The sequence below is a fragment of the Lathyrus oleraceus genome, chromosome 7 (genome assembly GCF_024323335.1).
Source record: "Lathyrus oleraceus cultivar Zhongwan6 chromosome 7, CAAS_Psat_ZW6_1.0, whole genome shotgun sequence".
Lineage (NCBI taxonomy): Eukaryota > Viridiplantae > Streptophyta > Magnoliopsida > Fabales > Fabaceae > Lathyrus > Lathyrus oleraceus.
This window is the reverse complement of record NC_066585.1, coordinates 416895322-416908245: the sequence shown is the minus strand read 5'-3', so window position 1 is coordinate 416908245 and position 12924 is coordinate 416895322. Positions and strand designations below refer to the sequence as shown.

The following is a 12924-nucleotide window of genomic DNA, read 5'->3' as shown; positions in this document are numbered from 1 at the left end:
ATCGTGGGAAACCGTATGCAGCTGGCAAAGGTTTCCAGAGTCAGAGTGGGATGAAGAGGCCCAGTGGGGGAGACTCTAGTGCTCCTGTTAAGTGTTATAGATGTGGTCGGGCTGGACATCGTGTCCATGAGTGTACCAGTGCTGAGATGAAGTGTTTCAAGTGTGGAAAAGGTGGTCATTTGGCTGCAGAATGTCGGTTGAAGACTGTAACTTGTTTCAACTGTGGAGAGTTGGGTCATATCAGTCCACAGTGTCCTAAGCCGAAGAAAGAGAATCAGTCAGGAGGCAAAGTCTTTGCTTTATCGGGTTCTGAGACTTCTGCAGATGATCGTTTGATCCGAGGTACGTGTTATATTAATGGCTTTCCTCTTGTAGCTATTATTGACACCGGTGCTACTCATTCCTTTATATCTTTGGATTGTGCTGTGAAACTTAAGTTAGAGATATCTGAGATGCTTGGTAGTATGGTGATTGATACTCCTGCAAAGGATTCAGTGACTACTACTTCAGTTTGTTTGAATTGTCCTTTGAGTATTTTTGGTAGAGACTTTGGGATAGACCTTGTGTGTCTTCCATTAGTACAGATTGATGTTATCTTGGGAATGAACTGGTTGGTGTTTAACCGAGTTTCTATCAACTGTTTTGACAAGACTGTGATATTTCCTGAGATTGAAGAAGGAAAGAGTTTGTTTCTATCAGCCAGGCAGGTGAATGAGGAAGTAGCAGATGGGGCGGAGTTGTTTATGCTGTTAGCGACTCTGGAGGCTAAAGATAAACTGGTGATTGGCGATCTAGCAGTGGTGTGTGATTTTCCTGATGTGTTTCCAGAAGAAGTGAATGAATTGCCGCCAGAGCGTGAAGTTGAGTTCTCGATTGATTTGATACCTGGTACTAGACCGATATCGATGGCTCTGTATCGTATGTCTGCTGTTGAGTTAGCTGAATTGAAGAGTCAGCTAGAAGATCTGTTGGGTAAGAAATTTATTCGTCCGAGTGTGTCACCGTGGGGTGCACCAGTGTTGTTGGTTAAGAAGAAAGAAGGTACTATGAGGTTGTGTGTGGACTACAGGCAACTGAATAAAGTGACGATCAAGAATCGGTATCCTTTGCCGAGGATTGATGATTTGATGGATCAGTTGGTTGGTGCGAGTGTGTTCAGCAAGATAGATTTGAGATCTGGGTATCATCAGATACGTGTGAAAACTGAGGATATTTAGAAGACTGCTTTCAGAACAAGGTATGGACATTATGAGTATTCTGTAATGCCTTTTGGGGTGACTAATGCGCCTGGAGTATTTATGGAGTATATGAATAGGATTTTCCATCCGTACCTAGACAAGTTTGTTGTGGTGTTTATTGATGATATTTTGGTGTATTCGAAATCTGAAGAAGAGCATGCTGAACAACTGAGAGTGGTTTTGGGAGTTCTACGAGAAAAGAAGTTATTTGCTAAATTGTCCAAGTGTGAATTTTGGTTAGAAGAGGTTAGTTTTCTTGGTCATGTGATTTCAAGAGGTGGTGTTGCTGTTGATCCTTCTAAGATAGAAGCGGTATCTAAGTGGGAAGCTCCGAAGTCTGTTGCTGAGATTCGAAGTTTCCTTGGTTTGGCTGGTTATTACAGGAAGTTCATTGAGGGATTTTCCAAGTTGGCGTTACCATTGACGATGTTGACTAGGAAGGGGCAAGCGTTTGTTTGGGACTCAAAATGTGAAGAAGGTTTCCAAGAGTTAAAGAGAAGGTTAACTACTGCTCCTATTCTGATATTACCGAGTTCGTCGGAACCATTTGAGGTTTACTGTGATGCTTCATTGTTGGGTTTGGGTGGTGTGTTGATGCAGAATAAGCAGGTTATAGCTTATGCTTCAAGACAGCTGAGGGTTCATGAGAGGAACTATCCGACGCACGATTTAGAGTTGGCGGCTGTGGTGTTTGTTCTGAAGTTATGGAGGCATTACTTGTATGGGTCAAGATTTGAGGTTTTCAGTGACCATAAAAGTTTAAAGTATTTGTTTGATCAGAAAGAGCTGAATATGAGACAGAGAAGATGGTTAGAGTTTCTGAAGGATTATGACTTTGGTTTGAATTACCATCCGGGTAAAGCAAACGTAGTGGCTGATGCATTGAGTCGGAAATCATTACATATGTCTATGCTAATGGTTAAGGAATTGGATTTAATTGAGCAGTTTAGAGACTTGAGTTTGGTGTGTGAGAGTACTCACAATAGTGTTAAATTGGGAATGTTGAAGTTAACAAGTGGTATTCTGGATGAGATCAGAGAGGGTCAGAAATCGGATGTGCTTTTGGTTGATAAGTTGACTCTGGTGAATCAGGGTCAAGGTGGTGAATTCAGAGTTGATGAAAATGGTATTCTGAAATTTGGTAAGCGGGTGTGTATTCCGGATGTTATCGAACTTAAGAAGAGTATTCTTGAAGAAGGACATCGTAGTGGCCTGAGTATTCATCCTGGAGCTACGAAGATGTATCATGATTTGAAAAAGTTATTTTGGTGGCCGGGAATGAAAAGAGAAATTGCGAGTTTTGTTTATTCTTGTTTGACTTGTCAGAAGTCAAAGGTTGAGCATCAGAAGCCGTCTGGGCTAATGCAACCGTTGGCTATTCCAGAGTGGAAGTGGGATAGTATCAGTATGGATTTTGTTTCTGGTTTACCGAGGACAATTAAGAATTTTGAAGCTATTTGGGTGATTGTTGACAGATTGACAAAGTCGGCTCATTTCATTCCGATCAGAATGGATTATCCGTTAGAGAGATTAGCCGAGTTGTATATTGAGAAAATTGTAAGTTTGCATGGTATTCCGTCGAGTATTGTTTCGGACAGAGATCCTAGATTTACATCAAAATTCTGGGAAGGTTTGCAGAAGGCTTTGGGAACTAAACTGAGATTGAGCTCTGCATATCACCCGCAGACTGATGGTCAGACTGAGAGGACGATTCAGTCACTAGAGGATCTGTTGAGGGCTTGTGTTTTGGAAAAGGGAGGTGCTTGGGATTGTTATTTACCTTTGATTGAGTTTACCTACAACAATAGTTTTCATTCGAGCATTGGTATGGCACCGTTTGAAGCTTTGTATGGTAGGAGATGTCGGACACCTTTATGTTGGTATGAGTCCGGTGAGAGTGCTGTGGTTGGACCGGAGATTGTTCAACAAACTACGGAAAAGATTAAGATGATTCAGGAGAAGATGAGAATTGCTCAGAGTCGTCAGAAGAGTTATCATGATAAGAGGAGGAAGTCACTTAAGTTTCAAGAGGGAGATCATGTGTTTCTTCGTGTTACTCCGATAACTGGTGTTGGTCGAGCCTTGAAGTCGAAGAAGTTGACACCTCGATTTATTGGTCCTTATCAGATTTTGGAGAGGATAGGGGAGGTAGCCTATCGTATCGCTTTACCGCCGTCGCTTGCGAATTTGCATGAGGTTTTTCATGTGTCTCAGCTGAGGAGGTACATTCATGATCCGTCGCATGTAGTCCAAATAGATGATGTACAGGTGAGAGATAACCTGACTGTTGAAACATCACCTATGAGGATTGAGGATCGAGAGTTGAAGCAGTTGCGGGGTAAAGAGATTGCCTTGGTGAAGGTAGCTTGGGGAGGACCAGCAGGTGGCAATGTGATTTGGGAACTTGAGAGTAAGATGAAGGAGTCTTACCCAGAGTTGTTCGCTTGAGGTATGTTTTCGAGGACGAAAACTCTTTTAGTGGGGGAGAGTTGTAACACCCCGATAAAATAAGGCTAATTATTTAATTTGAATTAATATAATATTTATTAATTTAATTAATTAATTGGAAATATTATTGGATTATTATTATTATTAATTGGAAAATATATATATGTTGGAAATAAGAGAAAGAATCCCATTTTGGTAAAACGAAAGTTTCACGTGAAAAACAGAGAAGCGATCGTGAAAGAGGAAAAGGGCAAAGAGGCAGAGCAAGAGGAAGAAGGTTGGAGAAGAGAAGAGCTTGGAGCTTGAGATTCGCCGGATTAACTCAGGTAAGGGGGGTTTATCGTCGATTAATGGGTATTATGGGATAATATGTGATGGGTAGTGATAAGCCGTTAATTTGACCCTAATTGGGATTGTTGATGCTGAAGAATTATGTTGGATAAATGGTGTTTAGACTGTAATTGAATCTGTGTTTGGGTTGGTTGTGAAATTCCGAACGTATAGCTTTTTACGGAATCGGAATCGGAGGTCCGGAAGTCCTCCAACGGCGGAAAGTGCGGAGAATTCTGCATTCTGCCTTGTGTTAGCGCAGGAACTGCTGTTTTGTCTGCGTTAACCGGTTAACCCAGGGCGTTAACCGGTTAACACTGTTATAATTGGTGAAAATGTGCTGTTTTGCCTGCGTTAACCGGTTAACCCAGGGCGTTAACCGGTTAACACTGTTACGTTTTGCCAGACAATGTGTTTTTGCCTGCGTTAACCGGTTAACCCAGGGCGTTAACCGGTTAACACTGTTGCAGAGTGGAAAAATTGGCTTTTTAATGTTGTGTACATAATTGAGAGTTGGCCTATGTTGGCGTATGATGTAATAGGGATTGTATCCCGCTGTTTTGAGCAGTATAGGTATTAGTAGAGTGCGCTAATACTATGTTTAATTGATTTACGTGCATAATGATGTGAATGTATATATTATGCCTGTATTTGTGAATGGACTGTTGTATGGCTTAGAGTGTGAGCATATGTCCATTGTGAATTGTTGTTGATGTTGCATTGCTAGATGATTAGCGTGCATAGCATAGCCTGAGGGGCTGTAGCTAATTCCCATGGTGAGGAATTAGTGAGTGAATCATTTTGAATTTGTTGTTGATGTTGCATGCTAGATGATTAGTGTGCATAGCATAGCCTTCGGGGCTGTAGCTAATTCCCATGGTGAGGAATTAGTGAGTGAGTCATTAGATCTCAAATGAGTGGGACTAGTGAGCTTAGTAGCCGTATCTGGATTTGATCGGTGAGCTTGAACTATATGTTCAAGAATAGTCGGTACCGCATGTGTGGAGTCTCATTGCATAATGTATGTATGGCGTATAATATGAATGGATGTATTCCAATATTATACGCGTGTTTGTGTTGTTGTAGAGTATGATTTGAAGTTATACTTGTGTGTTATGGAATGTTGAGTATGATGTGAGCTGATGTGCTGTTACTGATTGTATGTTGTGATTAGGGTGATTAATGTGTTAAATTACTTAACATTGCATGATATTCTATAATGCTTATTATATTGATTGAGGAACTCACCCTTACAACTATTTTTCAGGTAACGAGAAATGAGTTGAGTAGAAGCGAATGCTTGGAGTCTAGTGTAGTCTCCTTAGTGGGTCATGCTCTGATAGATGTAACATCGGGAGGGAACCTTTTTAATTATATTGTTAAAGATTGTTGAACCAGTTTACATGTAGTATGTTACATGTTTTGATTAATTTGAATTATATCCGCTGCGATTTATGCAAATGTTTAATTGATTAAATAAAGAGCATGACAGTTATTTTGGAACATGGTGTGAATGATTATGTGACACCCTTAACTGCATAATTACTCTGATATATGTTGTTATATTTTAATTAAATATTTGGGGTATTTTAGAAGGGTGTTACAACGGTAAGATAATTGAGTCTACCCACTAGACGTCGATATCTTCCCGGGTCTTTCAACAACTCCCCCTGACCCGGAAGAAGCTTGACATTGGGATCCATAGGAGTATCAATCGGCCGACAGTCAAGCATACCAGTTTCAGTTAGGATGTCTAATGCATACTTACGTTGGTTAATTGCAATGCCTGATGAGGACTGTGCAACCTCAATACCTAAGAAGTATCTGAGTGGAACCAAATCTTTTGTCTGAAAGTTTTTGAAAAGATGAGTTTTGAGTCGCTGAATACCGTCTGTATCGTCTCCAGTGAAATATCATCAACATAAACCACAAGAAAGATGTGTTGTCCGTTGGAAGAGTGAAGGAAGAAAACATAATGATCTGCTTCACATCTAGTCATACCAAACTATATCAAGGCAGAGCTGAAGCGACCAAACCAAGCACGTGGAGATTGTTTTAGCCCATAAATAGATCGATTGAGCCGACAAACAAATCTTGAATTACCAGGAATAGTAAAACCTGGAGGTTGATCCATATACACTTCCTCCTCCAATTCTCCGTGTAAGAATGCATTTTTAATATCCAACTGATGAAGCGACCAATGATTAATAGCAGCCAATGCAAGGAAGAGACGGACTGAACTAATCTTGGCCACTGGAGAAAAGGTGTCACCATAATCAAGGCCAAATATTTGTGTGTATCCCTTGGCTACCAAACGAGCTTTAAAACGATCAATCTGACCATCTGGTCCAATTTTCACTGTATAAACCCATCGACAGCCCACTGTAGTTTTGTCTGGAGGTAAAGGAACAATGTCCCAAGTGTTATTTGAATGCAATGCAGTCATTTCTTCCACCATCGCCTGACGCCAATTAGGATCAGTCATAGCTTCACCTGTAGACTTAGGAATAGACACAGAATCCAAAGCAAACACAAAAGAAACATAGGAAGTAGATGGACGGTCATAATTTAAAGCACAGACATATTTAGTATTTTGATTATGAGATCGAATACCTTTTCGTAATGCTATTGGAAGGTCAAGTTCAGGTGACGTAGCTGGAGGAACAATTGGAGTAGGAGATGGTGCTGGTGGATCAATATCATCTCTAACTGCCGATGGACGCGTTGTGCGTCGCTGATATACCTGCAAAGGAGGTTTAATGGGTGTGGGGATGACAGAAGGGATATCTTGATCATCTAAATTACAAATCTCCTGGGAGGACGAAGAGGCAGAGAAAAAAGGAGAACCTTCAAAATATGTTACATCAGAAGAGACAATATACCGTTGAAGTTGAGGACAAAAACAACGATATCCCTTTTGTATACGTGAGTATCCTAGAAAAATACATTTGAGAGATTTAGCGGAAAGTGTGTCTTTACCTGGATTAAGATCATGAACAAAGCATGTGCAACCAAACACACGAAGGGGAATGGGGTAGAGATTGTGTTCCGGATTCAAGATAGAGTATGGAATCTGATCTTGAAGGACCGAGGAAGGCATTCGGTTGATAAGGTGACATGCGGTGAGGAGAGCATCACCCCAAAAACGAGAGGGTACATTGTGGTGAAGAAGAAGAGTCCGTGCAGTTTCAACTAAATGACGATTCTTCCGTTCAGCAACACCGTTCTGTTGTGGTGTATGAGCACATGATGATTGGTGAATAATTCCCTGTAATGTTAAAAAAGATTGAAACTGGGATGACATATATTCACGAGCATTATCTGTGCGTAAAATTTTAATGGTAGTATTAAACTGGTTTTTAATTTCAGCATAAAACTCTTGGAATATACGGAAAACATCTGAACGATTTTTCATTAGAAATAACCAAGTGCATCGTGAGTAATCGTCGATGAACGTTACAAAGTAATAGTATCCTAAAGTAGACTTCACACGACTAGGACCCCAAATATCAGAGTGAACTAAAGCAAAAGGTGATGCAACACTTTTATTTACTCGTTGACAATAAGTACTACGAGTATGTTTGCCTAATTGACAGGACTGACACTCAAAAGAAGAAAGCTTAGAAAGACTAGGAACTAAAAGACGCATTTTATTTTGAATAGGGTGACCCAAACGTTGATGTGTGAGTTCTTGAGAAGCAATAGAAACACAGGCCACCGGTGGAGAAAGATGATATAATCCTCCAGCTTCACTCCCTGCTCCAATCGTCCGTCCTATACATCAATCCTGGATATGAACATAATTAGCATTAAAAAAAGAACTGAACAATCAAGAGTACGAATAAGCTTGTGAGCAGATATTAGATTAAAGGGACAACCAAGAATGTAAAGGACAGACTCTAAAGACAAGTTTGGAAGTGGATGTGCCTGACCAAGGCCTTAAACTTTGGCTTTAGAACCACCCGCCACAGTGACAGAAGGCAAAGAATCAGAATAAGACAAATGAGATAAAAGAGATTTATTACCAGTCATATGATCAGATGCACCAGAGTCAAGGACCCAAGGACCAAGTGAAGATGTAGAGACAAAAGCTACAGGATTACCCGACTGAGCAACAGCGGCAGATGATGATTGTTGATGGGCTGCTTTGTATTGGAGGAAATCATTGTAATCAGCGGCGGGAATAGTGACATCTTTAGTGATATCCGGTTGAGCATCAGCAGCGATCCGTGGTTGTCGTTGTTGTTCTCTTGCCTTTGTACGACAATCGGCTTCAATGTGACCGTAACGATTGCAATAGTTACAACGAATACTTTGACGTCCACCTCGTCCACCGGTTCGTCCACCACGACCGTGATAGTGGGAAGCAAGAGCAGATGATTCAGTGGGAGAGGAAGTAGGGACCGGTCCAAAAGCATGAGGTGTAGCCAAGCGTAACAATTGTTCACTAACTGCTTCATAGTTAGGAACGTTGGTACCTGATAAAATTTGATTCCGAACGGAATCAAGTTCAGATGGCAGTCCAGCAAGTGCCATGACCATGAAATACTTACTTTGTTGTTCAGCATAACTTGTTGCATCTTTTGTAAAGGGCATTAAGGTTGTGAAATTTGCCTTTAACGCGTCAAGCTGAGTCAGATAGCCTTGCATATCCATATTCTCCAATTTCAAAGAGCGGAGTTTGGTGATGACACTGTAAAGATTATGGACATCATTTGAGAAGACTTTCTTGGCCTTTTCCCAAACCTCGTAGCAAGTGGTATAGGCTTGGTACTGTGCTTGGAGATTAGTTGCTATGGAAAACCATAACACAGTGCATAGAGAAGCATCGGTTTGTTTCCACTTATCGCGTTTGGCGGCGAGAATAGTATCAGCTTTTGTAGTTAAGTGATCCTTATATCCCTGACCGTGAAACCACATCTTGACAGCACCAGCCCATATGTTGTAGTTGGCTGTTCCGGTCAGTTTCTCACACGGAATAAGTGGAATTTTAGTGAACATGATGGAATCAGTATCTCCCATGATATTTGATGGCTCGGAACGAAAAACCGAGAGCAGATCTGGAAAAACGGCGACGGTTGGGGGCAGCGGATGCGCGGCTGATTGTCCGGCGCGTGAGATTCACGTGCGATGAAGGAGAGACGTGTGCGGACGCGTGCGGCGGCGGAAGGCAGTGAATCTGGCCGATCTGTAGGAGACGACTCCGGCGTATAGGAATCTCGCCGAAAAGTCGACAGGAGCGGCGGAGACGGCGGCGGCGCTGTGGGTGGCCGGAAAGAAAAAGAAAAAAAAAATTATTTTTTAGAAGACAGTAGGTCAACCAACTCTAGATACCATATTGTAATTGTATCTCTATGTATCTAATATGATCACACATGGTGTATATTTATATGCAAATAGGGAATATACAATAGGAAATAATATCAATTACAGTTATGACTAATTGAATATCAATCAATACTAATTGATTGATAACATATTCTTAACACTAACTAACTAATTAACCACTTATAAGTTAATTAGTGTAAACTACTAACAAACTTGATTACAAACTAATAAACAAGACTACATACCCATATTAATGTATAGTGTATATAGAAAACTAATTATTTTATCGAACTATATACTTGTATATCCGTATGGTACAACTAGATATACTCACAGATGTATAGTATAAATTGAAATGCTATATTTAGTAATTGTTGAAACAACATTCTCAGTTAAGACTAACCATATATCATATGAAAGATAAAATGGAGGAAAAATCAATCACCTTGTAAACTGGTCCATAACCACCTTTTCCAAGCTTATTTGCATCTGAAAAGTCATTAGTTGCCAACACTATGCTCTCAAAATCAAAGTAAGGAACCTCTATTCCTTCGTTGTCATTCTCTTCCAACCCCTCCAAGTCTATCAAGTCCTTCACACGCCTTTCACTGTCGGTAAACTGCCCTCTAATGTTTCTCTGAATGCTATCCTTGTCTAAATCATTAAAGGGAAACATTAGACAAGATTGAACTTACAAAGATTGAAAATTTTCAAAAACAATAATCAAAAAAAGAAAAGAGTAACCAACCACCTTGCTTAACCATATGAGCTATTCTCCTTCTGCATACATAAACTATAATAATGATGCATGCTAGAATAACCACACCCGTAATAGTTAAGCCAAGAATCAAAGAGAAAGAGCTTCTTTTTGTTGAGGGTTTTGTATCATTAGAAAAGGATCCAGGTTCTGAAGAATCTGCAGAGAACAAATTAACACTAGTTTAACTTTAAACTTAACTTATAAACCAAATTTCAGCATCATAAGAATGCCAATATTGTTAAACTACATTATTATGATACTTACTTTGGATACAACTTAAAAACTCGCCACTCCAGTGATGGTTTGCATTGCAAAGGCACCTGTTTCCTTTACTACATGTAGAAGACTGGTTCCAACCATGGCAATCAGCATAGTTATGACAAATGGGTTCTTTGGAAGGTGGTTCCCAACTAACTTCCACCTGTTTAGAGCATAGTTTGTCACTAGACAAGCCAAATGGTGAAGAAACGTTTAGATTTCCAGCACCCTTCGACCCTTCATCACAAAATCGATTAAACGAATTCTCCTTGACATGATAAATGGTAAATTTCCTTAAATCAGGCTCTACACGAATAACTCTGTAACTAACGTTATCGGCATTGGTGGTGAAGCTAAGTTGACCCGTGGAGGTGTTGCATGTGAAGTTGAAGTATGTGGGGTCTCCACAATTGGGTCCGGTACTAAGAGGATAAGGAACTGAGTTTGTACCACAAGTCTCACAAGTTCTTGGAGTTGGTGCTGTAAAAGTGAATAAAATGAGTCTTTCACATGCGTTTGTTGAGATTGAGATACAAAAACACAATTTCAAAAGAAATAATGATAAAATGGTCTTTAATTTTAATGAAATGATTTTGAAATATGTCTCTAATTTAGTCATGATATGCATAAATATACCTATGTCTGATTTATCAACAAGGACATAGAGCCTACGATCATGCTCCCAATTGGTATAGTCTTCTTTAAGAGTAGTTAAATTGTGTGTCCAGATCCAACAGTTTGATGGATTAGTACGCTGGTAATGAATAGGAAATGGAGCAAAAGAGTAGGCCTGGCACTTTGGACACATCCCAAGACACATAGATTTGCAATTTTCTACATATTGTGCTGCTGACTTTATATCCGGCCTTCCTGTTTTAATCATAGTCAAGTTCAAGAACGCGTAGTCATTTCTAGTACAGGGTGCTGATTTTCTCCTTGTACAATCTGCCTTGTATGGTAGAGAAGAATCTGTGAACAAATCATTGTAGAATCCAGGTAAACATTTGCATGGGCGGTAATCATAATCATTGTCGTTACAGCTAGTAAAGTTTCCACAAAAATTATATCTCAAACAGTTGGTTTTTGGCTGCCTCCATCTAACTGACGAATCACCTTCCAACGAATTGTCCACCCACTCTATCACACCAGTTGAATCGAGGAACAACCTTGTATTGCTCAGTATAGAGAGGCTGAAGTTGGTCAACAACTTGAAAACCTCTAAGCTGATATCATCAACCTCACCATTATTTATTTCAAATTTCTTCGTTGTTGTTCCGTACTCTTCGCTCTCCCAATAAATTTGGTCTCTGTTTGAGATGATAAAGCGGTTGACCTCATTTTGTTCCATCTTAAAGCTGAAATTTCCACTTCTTGGGTCATCGCCACTTCTCCAACTGGTCAGTTTCATATTCCCATCCATCTTCATTCCGGGTAGGAACGTGTCTGTTGGATTTTCAAAACTCTCCCAGACTTTCACTTCCTTGTCTTCATCATCATCTAGTAACACAAGGTTACCAGAATCCATGAGTTTCACCGTCCTGTTTTTTGGTGAAGAATTAGAAGAGACTTTGACTTTCGAATCGGAACTGGAATTGGATGACCAGTAGGTTTTACCATTAAGGGATGTGTCTACAACAACAAGATTCCCATCCTCTGCTATTTGGAAAACACCAATTGAACCAACAGCTACAGGGTTGTCTCTGTTGGCAACCCAGACAACTGTTTGTTTTTGAGGTTGTTCTAACCCCTCTTGCATGTGATAATACCATATGCCTAAGTATCTATGTGAACCACCGGTGGTGCTAGAAGGAAAAAAGCCTAGTTCAAATATTTTTCCAGCGGAAACAAGGTTGGTTTCACTGCCTATAATCTTCTGGCCAGCATTCAAAGTATCCCACGCGAAACACAGCTGAAAAGAGCATCTTAGCAACCAATAAGCACAAAGGTTGAAGAAAACAAAAACAGTTCTCATGTTATTTGACCTGAAACTACTCAGATCAAACGAGTCTAGTATTTGGCCCTTGCACTCACATACTATTACTAGCTACCTTTTTATTTTAACATTGTCAGCTAGTTTTTTTTTTTTATCAATGTCTACTCGAGTGAAAGTGGCATTTAGACATTGAAAAACAAATACCGGGGCCCAACTTATTCACCGACAGGAATAATAGTTATTTGTAGACTTTGAAAGAAAAGTTCAAGAAAAATTAATCCCTACCTAAACCATCTTTAAAAAAAAGTCCATGATTACAACATATCTATGATTAAAAATGTTCATGGTATTACCAATAAAATTTGAAGATGAGAAAAATATATAAGAAAGAGGAGGTGAATTGTGTATTAAAAAATTTATTTCTTTTTCTTAAATCTGTTTTAGAATCTGATATGTTAAGTTTAGATTCTGATCCAAGTATGAGTCTGACTTTAGAGTTAGTTGTCCACGGAATATAAACGCAAAAGTAAATAAAGAGGCACACAATATATCTTGATTTTCTCAATCTGAGAGTATTTCAGTCCCCTTGCACCACAAGAGATTTTCACTATAATCAACAGATTACAATT

The 12924-nt window shown here is 39.7% G+C and overlaps 1 pseudogene; it reads right to left on the bottom strand.

Annotated features, from left to right (window-relative positions):
• The window catches only part of LOC127100609 (G-type lectin S-receptor-like serine/threonine-protein kinase At4g03230), a 29309-nt pseudogene extending 16857 nt beyond the window's left edge, over positions 1-12452 (bottom strand).
• Positions 12453-12924: the final 472 nt, after the last annotated feature.